The 7,895-nt window shown below is 42.2% G+C and overlaps 1 pseudogene; it reads left to right on the top strand.

Annotated features, from left to right (window-relative positions):
- Positions 1 to 6,169: 6,169 nt before the first annotated feature.
- The window catches only part of LOC124018069, a 118,053-nt pseudogene continuing 116,327 nt past the window's right edge, over positions 6,170 to 7,895 (top strand).

Raw genomic sequence — 7,895 nt, 5'->3', positions numbered from 1 at the left:
TCTCTCCTCTGCCCAGTGCTCGCTGCGCGGTGGTCACCGGCTCCAATTCCATCGGGCACGCGCTTGCCTCACGATCAGCAGTCCCACCGCTGTCTGTCAACCGATTTGTTTTCTTATTTTAACCGGGGAGCGCTCGAGGATGAAGGCATGTGTCCCGACCACCTGTCGCTCGAGCAGCAGGGGCGGAGAGGGCGTATGGAACATTACCGTAGACAGCTCGCGCTCTCCCTCTCGAGCAGAGCGCACTGCTGCAGTGCTGCTTACGCCCCTCCCCGGTTCTGCTGTAGTGTCGATCCACACACACACACTCACACAAAACACACGCACGCACGCACATACACAAACACACACACACGCACACAGGATGAAAGGCGTTTCAATTAATCAATTGACTTATTGCTTAGATTCATCAGGAGTATTTGCAGGTGAACTCCTGCCTATTCCAGTGATAAGTCTGTTTAATAAGTCCATGTTTATTATCCTAGACCTATTCACTAGGTCCAGTATAGCATCTATCAACGTTTTGATTCAAAAGAGATTCTATCCTGTATCACATTCTATCCTGTATCACATTCTATCCTGTATCACATTCTATCCTAGATGACATTCTATCCTAGATCACATTCTATTCTAGATGACATTCTATCCTGTTTCACATTCTATCCTGTATCACATTCTATTCTAGATGACATTCTATCCTGTTTCACATTCTATCCTGTATCACATTCTATCCTGTATCACATTCTATCCTGTATCACATTCTATCCTGTATCACATTCTATCCTGTATCACATTCTTTTCTTTATCACATTCTATCCTGTATCACATTCTATCCTATATCACATTCTATCCTGTATCACATTCTATCCTTTATCACATTCTATCCTAGATCACATTCTATTCTTTATCACATTCTATCCTAGACCACATTCTATCCTGTATCACATTCTATCCTTTATCACATTCTATCCTAGATCACATTCCATCCTATATCACATTCTATCCTAGATCACATTCTATCCTATATCACATTCTATCCTAGATCACATTCTATCCTGTATCACATTCTATCCTGTATCACATTCTATTCTGTATCACATTCTATTCTGTATCACATTCTATCCTGTATCGCATTCTATCCTGTATCACATTCTATTCTGTATCACATTCTATCCTAGATCACATTCTATCCTATATCACATTCTATCCTGTATCACATTCTATCCTAGATCACATTCTATTCTGTATCACATTCTATTTTGTATCACATTCTATCCTGTATCACATTCTATTCTGTATCACATTCTATCCTGTATCACATTCTATCCTAGATCACATTCTATCCTGTATCACATTCTATCCTGTATCACATTCTATTCTGTATCACATTCTATCCTAGATCACATTCTATCCTGTATCACATTCTATCCTGTATCACATTCTATTCTGTATCACATTCTATCCTAGATCACATTCTATCCTATATCACATTCTATCCTGTATCACATTCTATCCTAGATCACATTCTATTCTGTATCACATTCTATTTTGTATCACATTCTATCCTGTATCACATTCTATCCTAGATCACATTATATCCTATATCACATTCTATCCTAGATCACATTCTATCCTAGATCACATTCTATCCTGTATCACATTCTATCCTGTATCACATTCTATCCTGTATCACATTCTATTCTGTATCACATTCTATCCTATATCACATTCTATCCTGTATCACATTCTATCCTGTATCACATTCTATCCTGTATCACATTCTATTCTGTATCACATTCTATCCTAGATCACATTCTATCCTGTATCACATTCTATCCTGTATCACATTCTATCCTGTATCACATTCTATCCTGTATCACATTCTATTCTGTATCACATTCTATTCTGTATCACATTCTATTCTGTATCACATTCTATTCTGTATCACATTCTATTCTGTATCACATTCTATCCTGTATCACATTCTATTCTGTATCACATTCTATCCTAGATCACATTCTATCCTATATCACATTCTATCCTGTATCACATTCTATCCTGTATCACATTCTATCCTGTATCACATTCTATCCTGTATCACATTCTATCCTGTATCACATTCTATTCTGTATCACATTCTATCCTAGATCACATTCTATCCTGTATCACATTCTATCCTGTATCACATTCTATTCTGTATCACATTCTATCCTGTATCACATTCTATTCTGTATCACATTCTATCCTAGATCACATTCTATCCTGTATCACATTCTATCCTGTATCACATTCTATTCTGTATCACATTCTATCCTGTATCACATTCTATCCTGTATCACATTCTATCCTGTATCACATTCTATCCTGTATCACATTCTATCCTAGATCACATTCTATCCTGTATCACATTCTATCCTGTATCACATTCTATCCTGTATCACATTCTATTCTGTATCACATTCTATTCTGTATCACATTCTATTCTGTATCACATTCTATCCTGTATCACATTCTATTCTGTATCACATTCTATCCTAGATCACATTCTATCCTGTATCACATTCTATCCTGTATCACATTCTATCCTGTATCACATTCTATCCTGTATCACATTCTATCCTGTATCACATTCTATCCTGTATCACATTCTATTCTGTATCACATTCTATCCTGTAAAATTAAAATACATTTAACGAGGCACCTCAATGACAGGCCTGACGACTCTGGGCCAAATGTGCGCCTATGGGACTCCCAATCACGGGCCGGTAGTGATACAGCCTGGATTCGAACCAGGGTGTCTGTAGTGACGCCTCTAGCACTGAGATGCAGTGCCTTTAGACCTCTGTGATACAGCCTGGATTCGAACCAGGGTGTCTGTAGTGACTCCTCTAGCACTGAGATGCAGTGCCTTTAGACCTCTGTGATACAGCCTGGATTCGAACCAGGGTCTGTAGTTTAGACCTCTGCGATACAGCCTGGATTCGAACCAGGTTCTGTAGTTTAGACCTCTGCGATACAGCCTGGATTCGAACCAGGTTCTGTAGTTTAGACCTCTGCGATACAGCCTGGATTCGAACCAGGCTCTGTCGTTTAGACCTCTGCGATACAGCCTGGATTCGAACCAGGCTCTGTAGTTTAGACCTCTGCGATACAGCCTGGATTCGAACCAGGCTCTGTCGTTTAGACCTCTGCGATACAGCCTGGATTCGAACCAGGCTCTGTAGTTTAGACCTCTGCGATACAGCCTGGATTCGAACCAGGGTCTGCAGTGATACAAGCTGCTGTATAGCCATTACTATTCTATCACTCTTTACATCCTGTAGTTCCCGCTGCTGACCTCAATAACAGGAATACAGCGGTTTGGTGAGCAGAGACAGAGTGGAGCCTCGTGCCCTTCCCACGCGTGTGTTCTGTTCTGACCTCCATTCCTTACCGTACAGCTGCCAGCGCGCCAACAGCTGCGGCCTTCACAGCCCGGGAAACAGCAGACAGGCAGACAGACGGCATGCAGATAGAGACACACTGAAAGTATTCAGACCCCTTGACCTTTATCCACATTTTGTAACTTTACAGCCTTTGTTCTAAAATGGATTTAAATAAAAATACATAAATAAAATCCCCCTCATCAATCTTCACACAATATCCCATAATGACAAAACAAAAACAGTTTTTTATAAACTTTAGCAAGTCTATAAAATAAATAACACATTTACGCTTACTCAAAATAGACAAATAAGTACATTTCACATTTCAGAAAATGTTTTATTTATGGCAGTCTCAGCTCATGTCATGCAGGCAGATAAATGTTCATTGTGAGGGGCAGGGTGATGGAGGCCCAGGCGGATTAATGTCCATTGTGAGGGGCAGGGTGATGGATTGGGCAGGCAGATAAATGCCCATTGTGAGGGGCAGGGCGATGGAGGCCCAGGCGGATAAATGTCCATTGTGAGGGGCAGGGCGATGGAGGCCCAGGCGGATAAAAGTCCATTGTGAACGGCAGGGCGATGGAGGCCCAGGCGGATAAATGGCGGATAAATGTCCATTGTGAGGGGCAGGGCGATGGAGGCCCAGGCGGATAAATGTCCATTGTGAGGGCAGGGCGATGGAGGCCCAGGCGGATAAATGTCCATTGTGAGGGGCAGGGCGATGGAGGCCCAGGCGGATAAATGTCCATTGTGAGGGGCAGGGCGATGGTAGCCCAGGCGGATAAATGTCCATTGTGAGGGGCAGGGTGATGGATGGGGCAGGGCAGAGGCGGAATGTCCATTGTGAGGGGCAGGGTGATGGATGGGGCAGGCAGGGTCCAGGGAGGATAAATGTCCATTGTGGGGTGAAGGGGGTTATATTTGCAATTCTCTGAGGGCCTAGAGAACCCGCTATAGTGCTTTCAGGGGCGTCATGCACCCCCAAAATCGGAGGAGGCACAAAGTACTAGGTGTGGATGGCTGGGGGGTGGCCTTGAGCAGGGATGAACCCCCATACATAAGTTGAAGAATTTAGCATTTTTCAAACAACTGAGGGGGGGCGGAGGGCACGGTGTAGGATCTGTTAGGGCCAAAGTAGTGGGAAGGGGTGGTGGGTTTGTTGGGGATAGTTTTGTGTATTTGTGTATTTAGGGTTAGATGGTGGTGCAATTATTTATTTTCCCATTTTGTTGTAAAAAAAAACAAATATTATTCTCACTCGGACTTGTGAAAGGTTGGAAAGCCACATGATGAGGGAGAGGGCAAAAATATGTTTTACAAGGAGCTGGGTAGAGCCTTTTTTTCTTCTATTGTGTTATTGACTGTACGTTTGTTTATTCCATGTGTAACTCTGTGTTGTTGTTTATCCCATGTGTAACTCTGTGTTGTTGTTTACTCCATGTGTAACTCTGTGTTGTTGTTTATTCCATGTGTAACTCTGTGTTGTTGTTTATTCCATGTGTAACTCTGTGTTGTTGTTTACTCCATGTGTAACTCTGTGTTGTTGTTTACTCCATGTGTAACTCTGTGTTGTTGTTTACTCCATGTGTAACTCTGTGTTGTTGTTTATTCCATGTGTAACTCTGTGTTGTTGTTTACTCCATGTGTAACTCTGTGTTGTTGTTTACTCCATGTGTAACTCTGTGTTGTTGTTTACTCCATGTGTAACTCTGTGTTGTTGTTTGTGTCACACTGCTTTGCGTTATCTTGGTCTGGCCGACCTGGTTAAATTAAGGTGAAATAAATAGAAGGGGAAATGACGTAGTCAACGCAAATCTCGCCTCTCGCGAGACTGGCAGTTACATTTGAAAACAGGCGGCAGAAACGACTCGAGTTGTCAATATAGCAAGTAAGAACAAACGGAAAACGCAATTTATTATTTATTTACGAAATAAACTATATTGGTCAATATTAATGCTTTAGGTGAGACATATCATTCCCCGGTTTCCAACCTCTTTGGTACTTCTTGAGACGATGTTTTGTGTGGCTGGAGGGACGAGAAACGTTAGCCGGTTAGCTTCGTTAGCCAGCTAGTTATTTAGCTTTTAAAACAAGTTAATTAATTGGATAATAGAGGACTTTATGTGAGAACTATTCTAGCCGAAGAGCACGGGTGAGATATTCGTCTGGAATAGTGAAATGGTGTTATTTTTAAAGAAAGTTTCGCTAATTAAAACTAGAGTTAGATAACCAACGTCGTTAATACTGTAGCTGCTACGACGTTGGTAACTAAATAGCGTTACTAGGTAACTAAATAACGTTACTAGGTAACTAAATAACGTTACTAGGTAACTAAATAACGTTACTAGGTAACTAAATAGCGTTACTAGGTAACTAAATAACGTTACTAGGTAACTAAATAACGTTACTAGGTAACTAAATAACGTTACTAGGTAACTAAATAACGTTACTAGGTAACTAAATAGCGTTACTAGGTAACTAAATAACGTTACTAGGTAACTAAATAACGTTACTAGGTAACTAAATTAACGTCGAATAGCCACAAACAATGCTTGTTGTTGGATGTTAAACCCAATTTCAAACACATACATCGACTGTTTCCCCTCATTGTAGAATACGTTAACTAGGCTTATCGTCATGTTGTTGTTGTTGTGCTAACTAGCCAGCTGGTGTAGTTTTAATGCCTGTGTTTGTTTGAATGAAAAGGTTGTAGCTGTCCATTTTGTTTCTCCAGGAGAGGAAAGATGACTGGAGAAAGTGAGTTGGCGATAAAAGAGCGTTTCAACGCGCTCAGAAAGGACACAACAACAAGGCTAAACTGGTGGCCAGTCTCAAGAACACGTACAACAAGGTACACACGCCGATAAACACACACAAACACACACACATACTGTACAACAAGGTACACACGCCGATAAACACACACAAACACACACACATACTGTACAACAAGGTACACATGCCGATAAACACACAAAAACACACACACATACTGTACAACAAGGTACACACGCCTATAAACACAAAAAAACACCTGTAAACACACACACATACTGTACAACAAGGTACACACGCCTATAAACACAAAAAAACACCTGTAAACACACACACTTATACAATCAATCAAATGTATTTATATAGCCATTCTTACATCAGCTGATATCTCAAAGTGCTGTACAGAAACCCAGCCTAAAACCCCAAACAGCAAGCAATGCAGGTTTAGAAGCACGGTGGCTAGGAAATACTCCCTATGTATACACACACACACACATACTGTACAACAAGGTACACACACACATGTTTAAATCACTGTTTCTGTTAATCCTCTTTATTATCAGTAAGAGAAACACCATCCTTACCCAACCTGCTTTCTGTGTGTCTGTCCTGTCCTGTCTGTCCCCGTGTCTGCCTGTCTGTCCTGTGTACCTGTCTGTCCCCGTGTGTCTGCCTGTCTGTCCTGTGTACCTGTCTGTCCCCGTGTGTCTGCCTGTCTGTCCTGTCTCTAGTTAGAGGACAAGACATTGTTCCACGAGGAGTTTATCCAGTACCTGAAACATGCCATGATCGTGTACAAGAGAGAACCGGCCGTGGAGAACGTTATAGAGTTCGTCTCCAAATTCTCCACCAGCTTCCATACGCCTTCCGCCGAGGGAGGAGAGGAAGAGGAGGAGGATGAAGAAGAGGACGAGAACCCCTTCCTCAGTTACATGTTCAATTTCCTGTTGGAGGTAGGACAACTCTTGAGTCCCGAACTATCTCTTCTGTACTGCATTGCTTTAACCAGGGCCCTATGGTAGTAGACTAGGGCTGTGATCTATCTCTTCTGTACTGCTTTAACCAGGGCCCTATGGTAGTAGACTAGGGCTGTGATCTATCTCTACTGTACTGCTGTAACCAGGGCCCTATGGTAGTAGACTAGGGCTGTGATCTATCTCTTCTGTACTGCATTGCTTTAACCAGGGCCCTATGGTAGTAGACTAGGGCTGTGATCTATCTCTACTGTACTGCATTGCTTTAACCAGGGCCCTATGGTAGTAGACTAGGGCTGTGATCTATCTCTACTGTACTGCTTTAACCAGGGCCCTATGGTAGTAGACTAGGGCTGGGAACTATCTCTACTGTACTGCTATAACCAGGGCCCTATGGTAGTAGACTAGGGCTGGGAACTATCTCTTCTGTACTGCATTGCTTTAACCAGGGCCCTATGGTAGTAGACTAGGGCTGTGATCTATCTCTACTGTACTGCTATAACCAGGGCCCTATGGTAGTAGACTAGGGCTGTGATCTATCTCTTCTGTACTGCATTGTTTTAACCAGGGCCCTATGGTAGTAGACTAGGGCTGTGAACTATCTCTTCTGTACTGCATTGCTTTAAGGGCCCTATGGTAGTAGACTAGGGCTGTGATCTATCTCTTCTGTACTGCTTTAACCAGGGCCCTATGGTAGTAGACTAGGGCTGTGATCTATCTC

The sequence above is a fragment of the Oncorhynchus gorbuscha genome, unplaced genomic scaffold (genome assembly GCF_021184085.1).
Source record: "Oncorhynchus gorbuscha isolate QuinsamMale2020 ecotype Even-year unplaced genomic scaffold, OgorEven_v1.0 Un_scaffold_387, whole genome shotgun sequence".
Taxonomy (NCBI): domain Eukaryota; kingdom Metazoa; phylum Chordata; class Actinopteri; order Salmoniformes; family Salmonidae; genus Oncorhynchus; species Oncorhynchus gorbuscha.
Note: the sequence above shows the minus strand (reverse complement) of the source record. Positions and strands in the feature narration are given on the sequence as shown.